Source organism: Neomonachus schauinslandi, chromosome 1 (genome assembly GCF_002201575.2).
Source record: "Neomonachus schauinslandi chromosome 1, ASM220157v2, whole genome shotgun sequence".
Classification (NCBI taxonomy): Eukaryota; Metazoa; Chordata; class Mammalia; order Carnivora; family Phocidae; genus Neomonachus; species Neomonachus schauinslandi.
The window spans coordinates 118,419,428-118,443,338 of record NC_058403.1 but is presented as its reverse complement, the minus strand read 5'-3'; the positions used below and the strand labels follow the sequence as shown (position 1 = coordinate 118,443,338).

The 23,911-nt window shown below is 43.3% G+C and overlaps 1 protein-coding gene across 2 annotated transcripts in view; it reads left to right on the top strand.

Annotated features, from left to right (window-relative positions):
• The first annotated feature begins 559 nt into the window (after positions 1–559).
• ZBTB38 (zinc finger and BTB domain containing 38) overlaps positions 560–23,911 on the top strand; it is a 61,339-nt gene continuing 37,987 nt past the window's right edge. For both annotated transcript variants that reach the window (XM_044915370.1, XM_021678737.1), the window contains exons 1-2: positions 560–722; positions 16,078–16,180. The gene's annotated coding sequence lies outside the window, so the exon portion shown is untranslated. The remainder of the gene's footprint in view (positions 723–16,077; positions 16,181–23,911) is intronic.

Here is a 23,911-nt window from a genome sequence, read left to right as displayed (position 1 = left end):
GATAGCTTTTATCGTTCACGATGGTCAGCTATACATCCAAAGGAATTCAGCATAAATTTATTTTTCTGTACTGATTTTATTTGCTTCTAAGTTTAAGCAAATTCATTCACATTTTAATACAATTGCAACTGAGAAGGTATCTGCCATTCTGTACTGCAGATACATTTAGCAGGATACATTTACACGGCTTGTGGTTAGAGGTGATAGCACGGATACAGACAGCCCGATCATGCATTCTTCTACAAGCCTGCCGGCATCATTTAGGATCTGAAAAATAATCTAGAAAAGCTATACCCTATATAATATTATTTTTTACTTTACAATAGCTGTTTTTTGTTTTTTTGTTGTTGTTGTTAGCAATTCTATGAAATTAATCGTCTACAAAATGCATCCCAAACCAGATACATACTGTATTGAAAGCTTTCTTCAAGAAGATATGACAGTATTCATTCCAGCTTATTTTCTTCATTAGCAAAAGGACTGTTTGATTCTCAGAAGCAAAAGGACACATTCATTGTGCAGCAGCTCTGCTTAAGTGTATGAAATGCCTTCTACTGTCTGGTTGCAGAATTTGGAGTTTGCTAAACAGTGTTTAGTGATTGGGCTCATCTTGCATCACCAGTTGATGACATTTTTCTTTGTTCCCTCCTACCCAGTTGAACCAAGACTCTGAGGCTGATATGCAATGTCACTTACAACATTAATCAGATACTGCATTTAAGGTGAGCTGTCCCTTGCCTCCTCCTTCCCCAGTGCTCGTGTGCTGCATGCAGTGCGTATCTTGCTTCTGCGAGCCTAAGATGGCAGGCAGGATTAGCCGTGCTTTTGCTGTGTGTGCATGCTGTGTATAGAATTCATTACACGTTGCCTAGTATTTCAGATGTGAGTATGTAAATGCTCGGTATGCCATATCATCTGGTAGCGAAGACTTGTTTTTGCCTCATTACAGCCTTAGATATTTCAACATCACCTTTCAGTTCCGATTCATTTGCCTCTGGATGTTTGCTTTTCATCACGTTCAAAATAGGATTTTACCTTTTTTTTTTTTTAACAAAGCCAAAAAAAAAAAAACCCCTAAAAACAAAAACAACAACAAAACTCTGCTACCAGATGGTGTCTCTCCTTTCTTCTTGCATTTGCTGTCTTTTAAATAATGTATGTTGTATTGTTAATTAATGTGAATATCAAATTAAACACTTGAAACTTACATATTTATTATGCAGGTAGGAGGCAAGGTGGAATCTATTTTTAACTCTTATGCACTCCATGGTGTGCAAACAACTCGGTTCTCAAATTTGTATTTTCAGTGCTGGTATCAGTGGTTTGATTTTCAGCAAATGTGACAGTGGCCTTTGCAGTGGTCAGCTCCGGGCTTTGAACTCTCAGAGGAGGAAGGGAAAAAAAATTCAACACACCACCTCCTTGGCTGCAGCCTCAGAGAAACCTTGGATGAGAAACTTCTTTTTTTCAATCCTGTTTTCCTGTTGATAAATTCAGTTCTCGTGATCACAGTACATTCAAGCTGTTCTGCGTATGATTTTGTGTGTGTGTGACAATTGCATCTAAAACTTGTGAGCAAGAAGACGGAGAAATCAGTTGGTCTCCATCGCTTTACATAAAAATGGCTGAGTGTCTTGTCATGCTAGCACTGCATTAAGTGATACATACAGGTAGGTCGAAATTTGCATGTTTTATAGATTTTTTTGAGCCATGCAGCAAGAATTTTAGATGGATTAAAATATGACTTTTGGAACAAACATTAAATAAGACAGCTGTAATTTTTTGGAGGGAGGGCATTAAATTGGATAGGCTTTCCTATTCAGATACTATATAAATATATAGCTTTGATAAACTCACAAAATGATTCTGCTATAATAGTGAGATGATTCCTTTTTAAAAAATCATATATATGATAGGTGTGGCGCCATTAGACAACAAAAGAATTTTTTGAAAAGTCTGTTGATTCAGCTCCATTTTAGCTTGAAACTAAAAATAAATGGGTTTCTTGAGATAATTTCAAAGAGCGCAAACAAGCTTAATAAGAAACATTTAAAATATTTAAATTTTAAGAAGCGGTCTTTAAACGTGTTATATGAAAGATTGAAATAAAAACTTACATGCTTCCAAAATCAATTTTAGATAATATAGAAGAATAAATATGCTATTTGTATATCTATTATCCGGAGAGATGAGGAGTTACAATTTTTGAAGGGGGGAGTATTAAATGTAGATGGCCCTGTTAGAAGAAAAAGAGCTTCACTGAATGAAAAAGAGTCCCTAGAATGGTTCATTGCAGATCATACAGCTGTGGTTCTGTAAGTACCAAAGTCTGGCACTTTTCAAAATAATTTCATGGGCTCTTTCCTTTGAGCTTAACTTCCGAAATATATTTTAGTTTCAAATTAACACTGGGCCAGAACCTGTTTCCTTGGTAACCAAATCTTCTTTAAAAATGCAATAACAGATATGCAAAAGATTGTCTTAAAAAAAGAAACAAATGGTTAATGAAAATTGTACAGTTCTTTTTCCTCTCATATAGAGTCTGGACTGGTTTTAGACGTTTTTAAATGCGGTCTTCAAGACTTAAAAATTAAGCCATATTTCTACACTTATAGAGAAAGCTTGCACAGGGAGAGCTTTTTTCTTCCTCATTTGTGCTCAGTACTTTCAAAATTAAGGTTTTCTTTGTAACATGCCCCAGAATGCTGGTCAAGGTTTGTGTACAGAGGTGTAGTTTCATTATCACTGGTTCACCAGCGCCCCTGAAACAAAAGGCATCTCAGAAATTCTGAGAATCAGAAAATGCTTGTGCTCTTGTTTTCCCTGATCCCTCCATTGGTAACCTCAGAGCTCTCGGTAGAGAAGGACCCAAACCCAAGCCCACCCCCCCCAATGAGAAGTGCACATGGAGCCTTTGTGGGAACGTCTTTGTAGATGTGCTCGGAGGAAGATACTGGCAAACCTGAAACCTCTATGAGGTTTGCTCCGATGTGAAGAACATCGAGACTCAGAACCATCTGTGTAAATAGCTGCTTTATTCTAGCAGTTGGTCTAATGTTCCAAAGTACCGTGTGTAAAGTCAAACCTCTTATGGGCTAAAGGTTTGTTGCTGCTGTTGTTGTTGTGTTGTTTTGAGGCCAACTTGAATATTTTGCTTGGAGTCTTTCTCTGGCTCAATGATATCAGAACATGATTCATTCCATAGTGATTTCGTTCTTTGGGCTTGCCATGAAATATCCCTCCTGCAACACCTTTTCTTTTCTTCTTCTTCTTTTTTTTGGGGGGGGGGGGCTGTTCGGGGGGCCATTTTCCTTCTTGTTTGTGACTAAAAATGACTAAGTACATTTTGAATGTAACATCAATCAGAAGATCGTAAACTGAAGGGGAATGTCGGAAACCTGATTCAGTCTTGCCTGTTTATTTCAGTAACAGTAGCATTAACAGTTGCAGGAGGATCAAGCTAATTGTCATTCACTCTTGAGCAAATAATGAGCCAGGCATTTGTGATTAAGACACTATTGCTATTCAGAAAGATTACAACTACAGTGTCTTCTGTTTTGATAGGCCGGTACAAATCAATCATTTTGAACCTATTTGAATCTTAATCACAAGATTAGATGGATACAATGCGATTGTTTTACCACAAAAATGAACGCCCGATAGATTGAACAGTGTATTTCTTCTTTATAAAATGTTGATCCTTTTATTGTTAACTCAAGCATGGTTGCGTCATCTCGTAGATTTTCATACCTAATGATTTTTTTGTGTGTGTGGCATTATTCATTTATGGTGCTCTTGGTCTTGCCTAAAAGAATTTTAAACACAATTCAAGGAGGTTGAAAGCCAAATTAGACCGTTGGGAAGTATATTGTACCGTTGTCATTCTAATAAATAGACCACAGAATGGAAGAATGATTATTATTTATTACTTTGTTGTGTTTCGCCTTAATGCTTTGCCTTCATATTTCACAGAAATATTTACAAGGCACAAGGCTTTTCTAAACGTACCCATTTGCAATTATTATTGGATGTCCTAGTCTAGCTAAAAACACTTCCCGATGATCGCAGAGATGGCACCTACCCCTTCTCATTGTTTAAAAGGCTGTGCTTAACCCATTTACACTTTTTGGCTAAGGTGCTTATACTGGGCAGGCCAGAGCAGGTGCGACAGAAAGAATGTGCAAACAACTGCTTTGTTCTCACCAAAACAAAATGAGCAAATCTCTGGTTTCCTACCTGAATGATTTATAGTCTACAATTCTCAACTCTTTTTCTTTGGAGAATAGGAAATGTTTTTCTGAGCCTTAACTCAGTAAGAATACCAATATAGCATCTCTTGCCACTAGAGTTACATTGATCTACTTCATTCATTTCCGTGGATCCCCCATAGAGAGACTGGCAGCCAGACCCTGTTTTAGAGCTGGTTGGTAGGGGAAGAAGGATCAATAAAAAGATCTAGCTCCTCACTGGGTGTTATATGCAAACAATGAATCATGGAACACTACATCAGAAACTAATGATGTAATGTATGGTGATTAACATAACATAATAAAATAAAATTAAAAAAAAAAGATCTAGCTCCTTTATCTTTAATACCAAATCCTGCTAAGCCTTTGAGTTCCTGGAACCATGTGGTTCATTCTAACAGCTCCCTTCCAGGGGAAATGCGGTTCTTAACAGCTTTGTTGGTAATTAAATATTTGACACATTTATTGAGCACCTACTATATGCCAGGCATATTCCAAAGGCTGAAATAAAGTAATGGGCAAGAGAGATCAGGGCCTGCTTCTTAGAGACCTGTCTCTAGTGTAGCGGAGTGGCGGGGATGGGGGAACTCAAAAATAAATGTGTAAACAGTTAAGGGAGACAAGTGCAAAGAAGAAAATTAAAATAAAAATTTAAAAGGCAAGAACGATATGTTGGGAGGAGGAAAGCCACCGTAGAATGATTGGCCTTCCTGAGGAGGTGGCATTTAAAAGCAGAGACCTGCATGGTAAGATGGACCCAGCCAGGTGGAGTTCTGAGGGGATCATCACGAGGCAGAGGAGTGCACGTGCTCAGACTGCAAACACCTTTCTTTGTGTAACTGCCACTATAACAGAGCCAGGTCTGATGACTTGGCAGGTTAAGCCTTTCCTAGGTCAGCTTCCCCTGCAGTGAGAAGGGTGGGCCAGGCCCATGGCTGGCTTTGGTCAAATTGCCAGGACGCAGTGCCAGTGATGTTACTGCCTTCAACCCAGTCCCACCCTGAAACCACCTAAGAAGGTGCAGTGGTGGGGCGCCTGGGTGGCTCAGTTGGTTAAGCAACTGCCTTCGGCTCAGGTCATGATCCTGGAGTCCCGGGATCGAGTCCCGCATCGGGCTCCCTGCTCCTTGGGAGCCTGCTTCTCCCGCTCCCGCTCCCCCCTCTTGTGCTCTGTCTCTAAAATAAATAAATAAAATCTTAAAAAAAAAAAAAAGAAGGTGCAGTGGTGCTGATGAAATGCTGGCATAGATTTAGCGCTAGCCCCAGAAATCCACAGAAGAAAGGATTCTCAGAGAGTTCTTTTTTGTAAGAACTCCAGCAAGTAAATTCACGACAACACATTGACATGACCATTTCCTTTATTTTTTTCCAAAAGCAAATGGTGGAAGGGTCTGTCCCACCTTGCCAATGAATTGGCAACAGATCTCTTTGCCTGACAGTGGCTTTCTAAAGACCTTACTACTTGGAGTGGTATTTCTCGATTTGAGCAAATAATACCAAAGAAATTCTTTTTAAGAACCAGATCGCTTTTATGCTTTTTAGGTTAGTCTGCTGATAAAGCTCTGAGAACAAAGGGATATGATAGGTTTGCTATATAAGTTAGAGACTATAAGACCCTTGGGGCGCCTGGGTGGTGTAGTCGGTTAAATGTCCAACTTAGATTCCGCTCAGGTCGTGATCTCAGGGTCCTGAGACTGGCCCCTGCGTCGGGCCCCTCAGTGCGTAGTCTGCTTAAGACTCCCTGTCCCTCTGCCTTTGCCCCTTTCCCGCTTCACTCACTCACTCACTCTCTCTCAGATAAATAAATAAATCTTTTTTTAAAAAAAGAAAGAAACGATAAAACCCTATGAAGGCTTCAGAATGTGTCAGAAGCATCTTCTAAAACCAATTCATAATTTAGGGGCACCTGGGTGGCTCAGTCGGTTAAGCGTCTGCCTTCGGCTCAGGTCATGATCCCAGGGTCCTGGGATCGAGTCCCACATCGGGCTCCCTGCTCAGTGGGGAGTCTGCTTCTCCCTCTCCCCCATCTTGTGCTCATAAATAAATAAATAAATAAATAAATAAATAAATAAATAAAATTCGTAATTTAGTGGGTTTTGCTTATCACAAGTTAGAGGTGGCCTGGCTGACTCCTCACACTTTGGTTTTGACTGACTTATGAACCATTCCCCTGCATGAAACATGTTCTCGCCCTTTGTAGCAGTCTTGCCCACCAGTGGAGGAGTGGGCGTCAATAATTCAGTTCACTTCTTTGACCATCGCTTGTTGAGTAGATAGCAGGTAGCACTCCAACCCAGGCGAAATGGAATATGACATGAAACACCCAATGAAACTTCCATCCAGGTTCCTACACAAGGCAAGACATTGTATGGACAGGCACAGTTGTGTGTCCTCTCTGTTCCAGACAGAAATGAATGGCATGCTGTTCTCTTAGGGGCCTTTTACACTGTTCCCTTGGAGGCCGGCCTTCAGTTTGGGGCCATTTCACTTGATGGCAAGGGTGGTTCTTCCTGGGACTCCATGTCTCATCCTCATCACCTTCCCAAGATGTCTTGGCTCCTAATAAGCCACCGTATGTCTGGCTGTCCTCCTCCAAGCTGGTCTGCCTACATTTGCCAGGTGACTTCACTAACAGCTGACACCCTTTTGCATTCATGAGCAGATGTTAAGTTGAGAAGCCCTTGAATATAAAAATTTGAATTTGTGATGCAGGCAAGATGCTTCTGCCTTTTTACCTTCCCTGGCTGATAGTGGGGGTCTCCCTGCTGGCTGTCCTGCAGAAGGCTTGGTGGGTAGCGGGTATATCAAAGACTAGTTGCCAAAGCTCATGTCTCTGTTAGGTGATCCCAGTGTGGCTCTGCTGTGGCCTCAAAGTCTCGTTGACCAGAAAATTGTTCTTTTGATCTGGTAACTCATTTTGCATCTTTTCCCTTAATTCTTTCCTTGCTTCTGCAGCTATCCCTGCTCAGGGTTCAAGACTAGCACTTGGGTCTACACTCACTACATTTGGCCTGCAGAGGGAGTTTGTTTTCCGGTTCTGTTTTGTTTTTAAAAAGCCAGTGTAAATATTATTTCTGTGTTCGTGAAAAGCTGTGAGAGCTTTCGTGATTTTCTTTATATAATACAATAAACCTCTTCCTTCCCCTGTGGTCATTGCTGCCAAATGGACATTTTGAAATTCCTTTTTCATTTTGCCTGCTAAAATCTTCTACCCTGTCTGAGGCCTTGCTCTAATTAAGGCCCAACAGTCCTGCCCATCTTCCCCAGCGCTGAGCGTGACGCGGAGTGCCTGCCCTGAGGGCCTTACAAGCCAGTGAGCCGAGAAAACAAAAGCCACCAGCTGAGAATGTGGTTAAATCCCAGGAGGGCAGTGCCCTTGTAATTCTCCCCCCTCCCTCGTTTCTTGAGCTATGGAAGGGAAGAGGGGAACCTTTAGTAGGGAAAGAGAGGGGCTACATCACTGAAGGATTTTCTAGAAACTGCAGGCTATTGAGGACATGATGTGGAAGAGAAGGGGGTGGTCATCTAGGAGGCGAAATGGGGAGACGGAGGTGACCGCAGACGGAGAGGGCTGTGGAGGGGGGGCGGGGGGGGCGCAGAAAATAAGAGGAAACAAAGGGAGCAGTCAGGAGGCCGCTGGTGAACAAAAGGAGATGCTGCTGTGCATACCCTGAAGGGAAGGGGGTGCAGGGTACAAGGGAGAAAGGGTGGGGAGGGGGTGCAACTAGGAAAAGAAGTCTTGGGAAAGCCCCTAGAATGCAGACCGCAGGCCTGCTGCATAGGGACTGGTGCCATGATGTTCTGTCTGGCTTCGGTGGTGATGTTGGTCTTGCTGCTTCATTGTCCCATGTTGGCTGTTACAAAGAGCCTACAGACTGACATCTTTGAGGGTAATTTATCCCAGAATCTTATGAAGTCCCCATCCCAAGGCTCCTATTCTATATCTGAGGATGCCAGAGAGCCCCTCATCCCCCCACCCATCGCTCTGCTAGATCTGCATTAAACTTTCAATTAAATGAGCAGACTTTTTACATGTGCTGTGGTCTTCTACACAGCAAAGACTAGAAATAAGCCCCCAAATACCTGATTTAAGCTGCAGATTTAAGGAATTCTCTCCCAAAGTCATATTGCCCACAGCAGGCGTGCTGCTCTGCTTTTGGAGCTCCCGAGGCCTCTTCCTTGCTCTTCACCAGCCTATCCAGACTCTGCTCAGAGTGCCAAAGGTTATTCTCATTGAATTCCTTGATTGGGCACCTGGGGGACTCAGTCGGTTAAGCGTCTGCCTTCGACTCAGGTCATGATCCCAGGCTCCTGGGATCGAGTCCTGTATCGGGCTCCCTGCTCAGTGGGGAGTCTGCTTCTCCCTCTGCCTCTGCCTGCCGCTCCCCCTGCTTGTGTTCTCTCTCTCTCACAAATAAATAAATAAAATCTTTTAAAAAAAAAAAGAATTCCTTGATCTTCAGGAGGACCACGCCAGCCCTTAGTGTTGTCATCACCCCTGTACTGCTTGTTGAGCTCTCACAGAAATGTGAATCACAGACTTCATTTGCCATGTGGACCTTAGACACACTTTATTTTGTCATTAAGGGAACTGTGGCACAAAGAAGTTATGACTTCTCCAGGTCACTAGGAGCATTAAGAGGCCATCCTAGTCCAGTGCAGTTTCTACAAAAAGCTGCTTTTAGGTCACAGGGGACGCCCGGTCCTCCACCAGGAGTTTGCATACTTTTTCTGTAAAGAGTCAGATAGTAAATATTTTAGGTTTTGTGGATTGAGGCACAATTGGGGATACTATATAGATATTTATATAATAACTGAGAAAACAAATTTCCATAAGCTTTTTATTGACAAAATTTAAAATTTAATATGTAATATTCAATATAACAATAATAATGTATGCACTGCACTATCATAGATACAGAAATGAATGATGGTGGCTATGTCCTAATACAAACTTATTTGTGGACACTGAAAGTTGAGTTTCATGTAATTTTCACATCATGAAATATTACTCTCCTTTCAATTTTTTTTTTTTCTGATCATTTAAAATTGTAAGAACCATTCTCAGCTTGCAGGCTATACAAAAATAGGTGGTGGGCCAAATTTGATCCACAGGCCATAGTCTGTGGACCCATTTTCTAAGCCAAAATCAGTAAACCGGGGCCCATTGGTCAGTCCAGACCACATATGTGTTTTATTTGTTAACGATAATTTTAATTGAATCTGTTACAATGTTTTTTTTTCTAATTTTCTAAGTGCTTCTAATTATTCTAATTCTTCTCATTATACTTATAACTAATTATAAAAGTAAGATATAGCTACTGTGAAATAATTTGGAATGTTACTATTTGGGCATGTATTCTTTCAATCTTTTATCTATCATGGTGATTTTTTAAATACTTGAGATAATGTATTTTTTTTTAAAGATTGTATTTATTTACTTGACAGAAAGAGAGAGAGAAAGAGTGAACACAAGCAGGGGGGAGGGGCAGAGAGAGAAGGAGAAGCAGGTTCCCCACTGAGCATGGAGCCCAATGTGGGGCTAGATCCCAGGACCCTGGGATCATGAGCTGAGCTGAAGGCAGACGCTTAACGACTGAACCACCCAGGCGCCCCTTGAGATATTTTGTAGACAATTTTGTATCTTCCTCTTATTCACTTAATAGCATATCATTTTAAAGCCTTTCATTACATAATCTTTTAAAACTTTATTATGAAAATCTTGAACCTGTACAAAATATGGAAAGGCTAGTTTAATGAACCCCCATGTAGCCATCACCCAACTTCTCTAATTCTCAATGGCTGGCCAACCTTGTTTTATGTAAATCCTCTCCTGTATTATTTTGAAGTAAATCCCAGATATATCATTTTATCTCTAAGTATTTTAGTGTGATTCTCTAAAAGACAAGGATATGAAGAGAAAGCCCTTTTACTTAGCAAATAAATGCTGAAGTATTTAGGGGTAAAAGAGAATGATGTCTGCAACTTGCAAATAGTTCAGGAAAAAATAAGTAGGTAGGTAGGTAGAGATGAGTAGAATATACGTAGGCGTTTTTTGGTACTATTCTTGAAATTCTATAAGTTTGAAATATTTCTAAAGAAAACGTTTTTAAAATGTGAGTTACTAAAAAAATACATTTAAAAAATGTGATTTTCGGGCACCTGGGTGGCTCAGTTGTTAAGCGTCTGCCTTCGGCTCAGGTCATGACCCCAGGGTCCTGGGATGGAGCCCCGCATGGGGCTCCCTGCTCAGCGGGAAGCCTGCTTCTCCCTCTCCCACTCCCCCTGCTTGTGTTTCCTCTCTCGCTGTGTCTCTCTCTGTCAAATAAATAAATAAAACCTTTTAAAAATGTGATTTTCTAAGAAAAATAACCACAGTATCATTATCATTACCAACAAATAATAATTCTTTAATAACATCAAATATCATAGTCAGCATTTCTCCTAATTTGGCCTAATCTGTCCAATTATGTCATTTAAATAAAAACCAATTTACTTATTCAAAGCACGATTCCGAATAAGGTCCTTACAGTACAATTGATATTCCCTTAAATGTCATTTAATTTATTGGCTTCCTTCCCTCTTTCTTTCATCCTTGCTGTTGCTATAAAAAATTTGTTGAAGAAACTGTTTGACCTGTAGAGTTTCCTACAATCTGAAGTCTGATTGATTATACTCCTTGGTGCTGTTTTACATGTTCTTCTGTCTCAGAAATTTCCTGTAAATCGGTAGTTACAGCTAGAGACTTGATCAGATTCAGATGCCTTTGTTTGTTTCGTTTGTGTAAGTAGTCAACATTTCATAGACTTTACATAAAAATGCCGATTTTGGCTTCATTTGAAAATTCTGTAGATCTGCCCCCACCCCCCACCCCGACCCGGCACGGGTTGCTCTGGGGCTGGGTAGTGACCACGCCTGTTCCTCACTTAGGTGGCACACGAATTATCCTGCAGACCCCAGTTCACACTACTTCCTGCCTGGCTCCCAGGAGCCTTAGAGCCCCTGTTGGAAACACTGCCTCTTCAGGGGCTTTGGTAGACCTCTCAATGCACCGTCACAAGAGGACTTTTCAGGAATGTGGTGGAGAGTAGAGACGACTACAGTTCAGACAGACTTTCTTTATTTCTTTCTTTCTTTATTTATTTATTTATTTATTTGAGAGAGAGAATGAGAGACAGCACAAGAGGGAAGAGGGCCAGAGGGAGAAGCAGACCCCCCGCTGAGCAGGGAGCCCGATGCGGGACTCGATCCCGGGACTCCAGGATCATGACCTGAGCCGAAGGCAGTCGCTTAACCAACTGAGCCACCCAGGCGCCCCCAGACAGACTTTCTTAAATGCTAGAAGGGAAAGAGATAAGCAGCCACATAAAGGGAGGCCAAGGGATACAAATTTGGTGAGTCCCCAGGATAAGGGACAGAGAGAAGTAAAGCAACAAATTAACAAGAGTGCTGCAAACATGGGAGACCGAACGAGTTCTGGACTCCTAACCCATGGTGGGAAACTAAGGAAGGAAATGGGTTTTAAAAAGAGACAGACTTTAGTCTTTTTATACATTATGATAATATTGAAACCTTAAAAAGGGGGGGCTGACAGGAAATGTTACATTGACCAACAGCCCTAAATCAGAAAGTGCAAACATGTAGCTGTAGCCTAGCAGAAATCAAGTGGGGATTAAAGGAAATGAGGGTAGAAAACCTCCTGGGAAAGGCCACTAGGAAAGGACCAGGAGCCACACTGTGGAGATGTGGAAGAACTGGAAGATATTTCAGAAGAAAGGATCTCGAAAGTTGTAGCATTTTTTTTTTCCGATTTGCAAATGTATTGAACTGAAAGGTATAAAAATAGAGAAAAACAACGTTTTGGAAAGAATAAATCTTTACATAAAAGCATAAAATTATGACACGTTGGGATGTTCCTGGAAATTTCCAGATAGTTTCCCGTACTCAGAAGCATGATTAAGAGAGAATCTGAGACTGGTTATGAGGAAGGGTGGAAAATTTTGAAGGACAGGCTGATTATGTAAGTTTTCGTCTGTGGTGTTTAAAACTGTTGCCATGATATTTCAGTTATTAATACAATTTGGGGAAATCTACACGCTTCTGGAGAAACATTTGGCTCTAATGGGAAAGAAATGCCACTGTTTGTGAATTCCCAAGTGGATGTAAGGAGCCATTCACTTGCTAAGCCTCTTAGGGAAGCCAGAGCCGATTTCACCCCTAACAAGCTGTTGACAGCGTCTAATCAAGGTACCACCTGGAACATGTTAGCAGCACAGAAAGTGGACTGTGGAGACAGACCTGTGTTTAAATCCCTTTATGTCACTCACCATGTGACCCTGGCAGCTTACGCATGGAAAATTTCTAGGGTATAAAGGTTGCTTTACGTTCATAGCTATGATTCTTACTGCTTGGATGGTAGGACCTTAGAGCTCTGAATAATTGCCTTCCACTAGTAGCCACAACAGTTTACACTTATAGAACGCTTACTATGGGCCAGGCACTTTTGTAGATACTTTGCATGTATTATCCCATTAAGTTATTAAGAAGCTCTACAAGGTAAGTATAATATTAAAATAAGCCTCATTTTATGGATGAGGAAGCTGAGGCTCAGGGAGGTTAAGTAACTTGCCTAAAATTACACAGCGAGTGACTCTGTAAGTGACAAAGCTGGGCTTAAACCCAGCCAGGCAGAATCCAAACGCCAAACTCCCTTGCTTGACCACTTCCCGCCTTCCAATCTTAGGGAAGCACAGAGTCATGCCTCATACTGGCACTTTCCAACCCGTGGTTCCTAATTTGTGTGCCTCAGTTTTCTTGGAGGTCTCCAAATGGTTTTCACAGTTTCCAAAAGCCTCAACGAAAACACATAAACTTGCAATCAGACCACAAATTTCTTTAGGTTGGAATCTACGATTGACAATGAATTGGCTCAGGTTTTGTAGAAGCTCTGATTGGCGGTTATTTACACAAAAACATTGCAGGTTGTTTTTTAATTGGGAAGATGAATCATTAGTTAATAAACACAATTTAGTGGAATAGAGCTTTCTAAACATGTGGCCTACTGAGAAAGACTAGAGAGTGCTTGTCTTCGAGAAGGTTGGGACTGCTAGTGTACATGTGTGTGCATGCTGCCCAAACTGCCAGCCTTTAAAACCCTGCCTTTATTTTTAAATTACATAATTCTTTAATTTGACTTTAAGTCAATATATTTTTCCTTGATTATTTAAAATGTTTTGCTAGCTGTGTATTTAATATTGTAATCTACTTTAGTTTCAAGATGATAGGGTTGTTAAAATATGGTCAGGAACGGAGATGCAGAATTGGAAACATTGTATTCCAAACTAAAAGCAGAATAACAGGCTTTTTATCCTTTTAAGTTGTAACCTGGGAGTAAATCTTTGCTCAAGAAAATTTTACATCAGACTCATACTACCAAAATGCAGGGAATATGGGTGGTTTTGTTTAAAAACAAACAAACAAACAAAAAAACAAGCAAACAAAACCTGCACGTTAATGCAGGAGGCTGATAGCTCCACAAGGCAACCTTGTGGAGTAAGTAAATACTTTTTCAATGAGCAGTCCCTGAATATTGGAAGAAAGATCCTAGCGGGCAGTCAGCGCCCTTTATTTGAGGAAGAGGACTGGGTCTTTTGCGTGAAATGTTTTTTTTATACCACGTTGGGAAAATCGATCTAGGCCTCCCCTGACAGCCATGGGAAAGCACAGGTGACACACTATTCCTGATAATTTGATTACATTAAAACTGCACTTGACTTTCTCCGAATCCTGCCTCTCTGAAATGTGCAGGGCTTGGATGCCCTCTTGAGATCTGGATCTGGAACCCAGGGGCCCTTCTGCCGCCCCAGGCCTTGTTCTGATGGTGAGAGTGGCCGCTGGCCCCCCAAACTGGGTTGTCCTTGGGCCAGGTTCCTAGCCGTGTTCTCCCTCGGGAAGGAGGCGCAGGCCACTGCCCCTCTGGTGGAGTCTGGGGCCCCCGCGGGGCCGTCGTAGGTTCCTACCCCCAGCCCCCACCCCGCCGTCGCACCAGGTACGGTCTGGGCCTCGCGCGGCCGTCGTGCGTCCCCCGCCCCCGGTCCCGCCGCCGCCCTCCCGAGGCCTCGTCCTCCGCGCGGCGGTTCCCCGGGCGCCGGGGCCCACGGGCTGAGGGTCGGGCCGACCTCTTCCCAGACCCGCCGCGTCCTCTACCCCGCGCCGGGGGCGGGCCGGGCCGGCAGAGCCGAGCCGCCGGCGTCCATTTTCTGGGCGGTGCTGTGTGGCGCAGCGGCCGGACTCGCGGGTCCGGAAGAGACATGGACCCCCGGGGGAACGCGCTGGCGCTGGAGCAGTCGAGCCCTGTAAGTGCCATTCGCAGGGTCTGTGTGCGGGGCTGGGTGGGCGAGGTGCGGCCTGCGGGCGCGGGGCCCCGGGCGCGAGCAGCCTGACCCCCTCCTCTCCCCAGGAAGGAGCCCCGAAACCTGGCTGGCAAAGGCTGGCGCAGGGCTGTGAGCTCCGCGAACGCTGGAAAGCCGAGCTGCTGCAGGGACCCAGCGGCCGCAGGTGCCAGGAGCCGGGGGCCTGCGCCTCAGGGGGGAGAAGGGGGCCAACTGCTGACCCGGGCAGGTGGCGCCGCATCTCGTGGCCCAACTGCGCGACTGTGCAAGAGGGCGGGGGGCGGGGGGAGAAATGCGCACCCAAGGGCTGGGGACCTTAGGGCTCAGGTCCAGCAGGCTCAGGAACTGTGCTGACAGTCACAACTCCCCTGGCTCCGGCCTGCGACTGGGACCCCAGTCCCGACCCGGTGGGAACCTGATGATTTTCTTGGTTCAACACCAAGCCCCTGGAATTGAATGGGACGTGCAAAGGCAGGGCCCTGCCCCCAGGGGTTTGCAATCTCAGCCTCTTACTTCTGCAAGTAGTTAGGTCTGTTCTGTTGGTACAACACAACTGCCCGCTGTAAGCTGCTGCTTTGCAGGGTGTATAATAAATCACCCGAGATTTTAGTGTGTCCGCGATTCCAGTTATTAAGTCCTGCTCTGCTGTAGGTAAGTGACTAATTCCATTCTGGGCTGTGGCCCTAATTGAATATTCCTTTTAAGGATCCATTATAGATGATATATGTTATGGTGCCTTATACATATTTTAAAGGTTAAAAGACTTTTCTCCCAATTACGAAGCTCAGCTACTCCCGTTAGGTTCGCATGGCTAAAAAGCATAGGAGAATTTAGTCCGTGGTTTCAGAGAAACTTCTGGTGAGGTACCGTATGTAAGTATAGTGTTTTTCCAACAAGAGTAGGGACCCATTAGAAGATTGTGGAATCAGTTTAGTGGGTTACTACAGGAATTTTAAAAAAAGATATAAAATACGTAATCCAATATAGAAAAGAAGAGAATAGAAAATATCAGAGTGCATTGTTGTTGTTTTGAGACTTTGGGGTTTATATAATGTAATTTTTTTAAAACGGTAGGTCACTGCCACAAAGTTTTTAAAACACTTGTTTACAGGTTAATAACCCAAGCTTTGGAGTCAACTGAACCTGGGTTTAAGTCTCAGATCTTACATAAACTACCTGTGTGACCTTGAATAGATTCCGTGACCTTTCAGAGCCTCTTTTTCTGTAGCTATAAAGTGGGGAATGTCTCCTACATCGGAGGGAGGGGTATTATGAAGACTATATGAGGTCACATATGTCAGTATTTTGCTCAGTGCTTGACTTAGAGTAGGTGTTCAAGACACATGGTAATTGTAATTACTGTTGTTGCTGAAACATCAAATCCTGGCAGCCAGTCATGGGACACTGTGCTATTTCTTCCCTTCTTTCTTTCTTTTTTAGGTCTTGATGTGGAGGAGATGGAGGACTCAGAACCAAGAATTTCCAAGTGATTCCTTCCAAAGCACAAGAAACTAACTGTTAGTGCTGGTGTGTTCTAACTGAGGTAACTGAATTTGTGTTTCTCCTGAGTCTGTATGAAATAAAAAAGGGTTTTTCTGAGGGACTGAAGGACTCCCAAGGGTCATATGATTTGTGCCAGCGATCCACCAGATTGGGGGATTACAGAGTGACAATGACATTTAAGTGAACTGATATTAAGGAGACAGGAGGCTCCTGTGATGTAGGGGGGACTAAGTGAAACAGGGCTTCAGGACAACTGGCCTCTCATTCCAGTTCTGCCAGTGACTGTCGTGGGACCTTCTTTAAATCTCTTCATAGATCTCTAGCTTGTCCAGACTGGAAGGGACCACAGACATCATTGAGGCCCAGAGAGTTTAAATGGCTCTTCGGGGTAACCCAGTGGGCTGGGGCCAAGGCAGGATGACCCTTGGATCTCCATTGCTCAGTCATGTAGCCAGCTCAGGGGCTGCCGGAGGGAGAGCACCATGCTAGGCCCTGAGAGTATACATGTGAAGAGCTCACCCCCAGGATGCTTGCAGTTTATGGAGACAAGAACTGACAGCCCAGCAAAATGCTGGGGGTTTTTTTGTTTTTGTTTTTTTTTAACTCCTCACAATACCCCTACAAGGTAAAGAAGAACAGATGTGAAGGAATAAAGTGTGAAAATGCAGGTCATGGAGGGCTTTATATCTCATACTATATGTGTGGTGCACATTCCGTATGCAAAGCACAATGCTAGGACCACAAAGTTCAACGCAGAGTGCTGGCCCTTGAGGAGTCTGCAGCCTAAACTCCAAAGAGGCAGTCAGTTGGGCAGTGCCTGACATTCACCCCTCTTTCACCTGCCTCTCCAGCAGTCAGCGTGGGATCTGTTAACAGGAAGAGACCTGAGTAGCTGACATGTCACAGTTCTTGCCTTTTGATGCAGTTTTTTCATTTTTTTCAAATTTAACCTATACTTCCATCTGATTACTAAAACTGATACTTTCAACTTATAAACAATAGTAAGGTCTTCTCTGAATTAATTCATTGATTTGTTCACTCAACAAATGTATATTAAACTCCTACAAGGCACTTGGGTATTCAAGACCAAGCATACCGTATTTTTACAATCATGGTATTAATCATGTTCAATCTCTTAGCAAGGAATTATTTGTCCAACTGTTAGAGATTTGCTGTTGTTAACATACTAGAATATCAGCTCCAAGGAAGTTCGAGATTGACCCATAAAGGATATATAGATCTTTAAAAATCTTGAAATCTTAAGAAAGGAATTTCTTCTCGGGGCGCCTGGGTGGCTCAGTTGGTTAAGCATCCAACTCTTAATTTTCACTTAGGTCCTGATCTCAGGGTTGTGAGATCAAGCCCCCCATTGGGCTCCATACTGGGTGTGGAGCCTGCTTGATTCTCTCCCTCGGCCCTCCTTCCCCCCAAAAAAGAAAGGATTCTTCTCTTTTAAATTTTGATTTTGCCATTTACTGTCACCTGCTTATAGAGGTCTTTTGTTTGTACACTTAACCAATAGACACAGAGGAAAGCAGTTTGGCAAGGGGGCTTTCTTTAACTTGAAATGCTCTCCTCTTCTAGCTTCATAGGCTACCCAGGACTAGAAGTGTTCAAAGGTAAAGCAATTTAAGAGATACTTTAATTTACAGAGTACAAAGTTAGAGAGCTCCAATAATTGCATTAAGCAACAGAAATCAGTTTGTAAGTCTTGAATGCTGCTTGTAATAAACTTAACTCCAAATAGAACAAATGAGATGTTGAATGTGAATGTGCTTTGTAAACTTCTAGGAGTTCTATAAATGTTATACAACAAATATTTATTGAGTGCCTACATGAGTACGTCACTGTGCTAGAGAAAACAGAGGATTCAGTAGCAAAAAGATCTGGGTCCTTCCCTCTCAGACCCTGTTATGTAGATGAGGAAATAGCATATGCAGAACACCGTGTGGTAAATGCTAAAAAGACAGTTTGGTAATTCGAAAAGGAAGAGGTCTCTTTTACCTCTAGGAGTCAAGGGACTCTTTCTTGAGAAAAGGCATTTAAGCAAGTCCTTGAAGGATGTAGAGTTTCCATAAAAGAGATGCGGAGAAGGGGCACTTGGGTGGCTCAATCAGTTAAGCATCCAACTCTTGATTTTGGCTCAGGTCATGATCTCAGGGTCATGAAATCAAGCCCCATATAGGGCTCTGTGCTCAGCAGGGAGTGTACTTGAGATTCTCTCTCTCCCTCTCCCTCTGCCCCCTGCCTTTAAAGGAAATAAATAGGGGCTCCTGAGTGGCTTAGTTGATTAAGCATCTGCCTTCTGCTCAGGTCATGATCTCAGGGTCCTGGGATCGAGCCCTGCATCTGGCTCCCTGGTGAGCAGGGAGTCTGCTTCTCCCTCTTCCTCTGCCCCTCCTCTCCAACCCCCCATCCCTGCTCATGCACGCACTTGTGCTCTGTCTCAAATAAATAAAATATCTTTTAAAAAGATAAATCTTTTAAAAGAGAGAGATGAGGAGAAGGCATTTGAGATAGGAAGAATAGGAGAACAAGAGAGCATGGACCGTATTCAGGGAAAGGTAGTGAGTCCAACTGAGTTAGAACTGGCCTATACAGGCATCAAGTGGGAAATAAAACTGAGAACGTTCAGTGGCAAACAATAATGGTCTTGTATGTCCAGCTGGGAAATATGAATGTATTAAACCAATAGGAATCTATTGAGTATATTTGAACAGGGGAGTGTCACAGCTATGCATCAGGGGCAAGCTGTTGTGAGTAGCTCATGGGGAGAGCGATAGGGAGGAAAGGCAGGGCAGAAACCAGAGACAGGGAGACCAGTTAGAAGGCTCCCACAGTCCATCAGGGAAAGGGGGGAGTGTGGGAGGGGAAGACGTGAAATGGGAAAGGAACAGATGCAAAGGAAAGAACACCATCTGACATCTCAGTGAAGAAGGAGTAACTAAAGCTGCCGCTGAGGTTTCGCCCAGAGTGCTGCCCGTGAGGGAAACTTCAAAGGTGGGTAAGGAGCTGCATTTAAGAGGTGCTGAGTTGGAGGTGGTGACAGCTCCCTGGGGGCTTTGTGCCACAGAGGAAAGCTAGAGCTAGCTTGGGAGTCATTAGATATAAGAAAAAGTCAAGAGGTGGGAGAAAAGATTTTCTAGAGAGAGAATATAGGGAGGCAAAGGTTGAGGATGGAGCCTTATGAGAAAAGAAGGAAGGACCTAGGGAGGACCCAGAGAGAAGTCTGGCAAGGGAGAAAGGAAGAACTGCAAGAGAACAGGACTCCAGCAACCAGCCAGCAGAAGGGGTTTCCCAGTGGAGGGAGCTGGAAGTGCCAGACGGTTGGGGGGGTGGTGCTGAGCTCAGGATGCCATTGGATCAACAAGGGCTAGATCATGTTTGTTGGCACTTTTGTTTTTGAGGTAATATGACTTGCAGAATGAATATTAAATGGGTTCATTTCCAAGAATTTGTAGTTTGCACAAATCAAGAATCACTGTTAAATTTGATCCTAGCTAGCCCCCCAAAACACTTTTTTTTTTTTAAGATTTTATTTATTTATTTGACAGCGAACACAAGCAGAGGGAGTGGGAGAGGGAGAAGCAGGCTCTCTGCAGAGCAGGAAACCCGATGCGGGGCTCGATCCCAGGACCCTGGGATCTTGACCTGAGCCGAAGGCAGACACTTAATGACTGAGCCACCCAGGCGCCCCCCCAAAACACTTCTGATTACTAAAAATACAGCTCTTAAATGCGGTTTCGATAGTAGTCATTTGTACACTTTATTCTGTTGTGAGCAGACAGACCAGAGAATATCTGTTGATAGGATAAGTTCTTTAAGAACTACATTTCTGTAGATGCAAGAGGTTTGCTAAAAGTAATTTAATTCCTTTGCCTTTTACTACATGGCTAATGTATGATGTATGTATGTGTGAGAGAGAAAGAGAAAGAGTGTGTGTATATGTGTGTGTGTTTTCATGGGCATATGAGCTTAATACAATGGAATGAGAAGACTGGGGTCAGATAAATCTAGTTTCACAACCTCACCGGGCCATTTTCCAGGCTTGTGACTTCAGAAACGTTACTCTCTCTGTAAGTGTAACTTTTTCCATCTATAACTCAAATAAGATTATTTTGAAGATTGAGAAATGTGTAATTTGGTCAGGATCTGTACCATAGTAGGAAGTTAATAAATGTTGATTCCCTTCCCCTTACAACCTTGTATAGGTATGTAAATTTCTGTGTAATATGCCTCTATACACAAAGCCTTATCTTTATGACTTATTTTAATGTGTTGATTTTATCATGGAAAGAGCATTCCTCCCGCTGTAGCTAATCTATCCCGTGATAATTCAACTGATTGGCAACTAATATGGATAAGAATCCACCTGGGGAATATATTAAAACGTGGGTTCCCAGGCCCACAATCCAGAGATTCTGAGGATGTGGATTTGGGGGAGGGCCTGGGAATCTTCATTTTAAACAGGCAGTGCAAGATGAGGATTAACAAGTGCCAGTTTCTGGGAAGCAGAGGATGGGGAAGACCTGGGCCTCGATATGCTGATTGCAAATCCAGTTTTTTTTTTTTTTTTTTTTTTTTTTAGAGATTTTATTTATTTGTGAGAGAGCGAGCGAGAAAGCACACACAAGTAGGGGAGCTCTAGGCAGAGGGAGAAGCAGGCTCCCCGCTGAGCAAGCAGCCGGATGCGGGACTCGATCCCAGAACCCTGGGATCACGACCTGAGCTGAAGGCAGACACTTAACCGATTGAGCCACCCAGGTGTCCCTGCAAATCCAGTTTCTATCAGACATAGGTCTATGCCCCAGTGTTTTGTATTTGTATCATTAACGTTTGTGGATTATATCTGTAATAAGATAAAAACAGCCCAGCCCCAGATAGTCAAGGCATGTCAGGATTCTCACCCCTCACCATCTCCGGCTGCAGCACATCCACAGCAGTACTGGGTGACGTGCAGCCCCCAAATCAGCTTCTCTTCCTGTAGGATAAATGGTGACACCCTGTCCCTGTGCCCAGAGTTTGCAAAAGCAATGTAACTTTAATTGTTGTGACAAATAATATATTTAATGGCGGCAGCATTGCCCAGTGATGCCATTAAAGTATATTTTGACACATTTTTCTATATGACTCAGTGTCCTCTGGTTGGTAAACATCTCTGCTACGTGATTACATTTCTGTGCCTGTCTGCATCTTGGAGTCGTAGAATTTTTAGGCCAGTTCACATTGCTCATCTGTCCCAACCTCATTTTATAGATGAGAAAATAATTGATCCTGTTTTTCCTCCTAGTGCTAGCTCTCTTCCTTGCTTATTCACAAGAAAGGATTGAGACATATGTATATTCTTGATATTTAAGCTATGTAAGGAAAATATAAAACATATTTGACTAGTTCTTATTGAATTGTGCTTTATACTCCCTGCACATAATTTAAAAATCAGATAACAGGAATAAATTTTTTAAAATTAGACCAAGTCCTTTTATAATGTTGTTAGCATTCTGTTGATGGTTTGCTTCTTTTGGAGGATGCCAGTAGCCTGGAGCCTTCCTAGAAATACGAATTTCTGTCTGTTCCCATAGAGCCCAAGGGGAGAAGATGGAGCAATTTTCATGAAGTGAGTTCTATACCTTATGTGCATTATTTCAGCCATCTTATGAGAACGTCAGAATAACCTGGTGTGGTGGAAATTGAGGCGAAGAGGCTCAGTAATGCAGCTGATGAGATTTTCACACCCTGGGGTCTGACTCCAAAGTCCAGCCTCTTCTCTCCATACCCCATGTTGTTTGCCCAGCTACAGAGAGAGAATATGAAATAGATCACTGTTCCTGATTTTAGCTTAGAGACTCAGAGACCCTTGTCCCTGATATTACTGTAACCTCAGAATTTTTGACAAGAAGCAGGTGAAGCTAACTTGAAATTATTCAACAAATATTAGCTATGTGCCAGGTACCAGATCAGGACCCCCAACTTGTGGGGCCTCCTCATCTCCCCCAGCTGTCCTTACCTACTGTCCATGTGCTACTTCAGGCTTTCCTTTTAAAGTGAAGACACCAGTGGATTTCTACACTGATGAGACCCATCGATTTGTGTCTTGTTATAGTTCTTACTGTCCCTATGCAGGGCTCAGTGTTCCCAGAATCACTGTGCCAGTTGAAAGTTTAGAATAGTTCCTTGGGGGATTGCCCAGAGGTGCTCAGCAAGTGTTTGTTGATGACCCTCTAAGGCCCTCAGGAAGGCTACGGTGGGGGAGAGGGAAAGAGCCCAGAGCCCTGCAGAGGGAGGTTGGGGGAGATACAAAACACCAGGGTGTGAGAGACCAGACCAGCCAGGAGGCCTGGGACTTGTCCCAGTGACCCACTGTGCACCTTGGGAAGGAGAGTCCTGTAACTTTGCTGGCTTGGTTTCCTCATCTGTAACCAAAGAAGGTTTGGCTCAATGATGACCAAGGTTTCTTCTAGCTCTGAGATGCAGTAATTCTGTTCCCTCTCCGGCAGAGAAGCAGAGGTGCTGAGACAAGCAGGTGGAAAGTGGGGTGAGAGTTAACTCTACGTTTGAGGTCTGCCGGGGGTCCTGATTTCAGAGTTCCCTCCGACTCTTCTCATAGATAGACTAGTACCAGCCAGGCTTTGGGTTCTGCTTTTACCTTATATACTTTTGAGCAAAGTGTGTGAATTTAAGGGTGGGAGATGGTTTGTTTTGAAGAAAATTAGGATTCTTACCAAAAGACGGAGACTGGCTGGGAATCAATCAAAAAATGATAAAATGGGAGGGAGGGAATCATGGTTTTCAAATTTTGTGGCTAGAAAGAACCTTAGGAATAAACTAGTCCAACCTCCTCACATTCTAGATAAGGAGACATCAGAAGGATTTACTCAAGATCACACAGGTAGTAGCAAACTGGGAAGAGAACCCGGTGTCCAGTGCCCAGTCCAGTACACTGTCTGCAGAAGCAGGTGGGCCCTGTCTTAAGGCAGGTGATCAGGAGAACAAAAGATGGCAGTCAGCAGGCAAGCTTAAAGAGGGGCTGAAGCTGTTCTGTTGGAGAGAGGGGACCATAATGCCAGTTGGGCTTCTAGTACGCAGTTGGGCACCATGATGCAAAACTTCCATCCTGTTCACCACTTGGATTCTTGTCAATTTTAGTAGTCAAGAGGGGCACCTGGGTGGCTCAGACTGTTAAGCGTCTACCTTCGGCTCAGGTCATGACCCCAGGGTTCTGGGATCGAGCCCCACATCAGGCTCTCTGCCCAGCAGGGAGCCTGCTTCTCCTTCACCCTCTGCCACTCCCCCTGCTTGTGCGCTCTCTCTCTCTCTGTCAAATAAATAAATAAAATCTTAAAAAATATATAAAAATAATTAAGCAGTCAAGAAAATGTCTTTTTAAACTGGGAGAGGCAGAAGGCGGTTTCCTATTTTTTAAAGCACTTTTTTCTCTCTTATTTCAATGCAAATTGCTGAGCTATAAAATAATTTAGTTTTGAGAGGAATCAATTATTTTCTGAAGAATATGAAGAGGAAGACCCAACTCGCACTGGTCTGCGTGTGTTCTGCTGGCCACTTTTATGCCATGTGTTCCATCCCATGCTGCATTTTCATGAGAAATCCAGTGGCCGTTTAAATCCTGGAGGAACATCCTGGGGTTATTTCAGCAATCCATGAAGGCAGGCTTTGTGCAAGGTGAGGTAGATATGAGCTGTCAGTTCCTTCCTGCTTTGTGAGTTGGATATTGTTTCTAGGCCCCATTTTGTTTGTGTTATTCCTGTTCATGTGT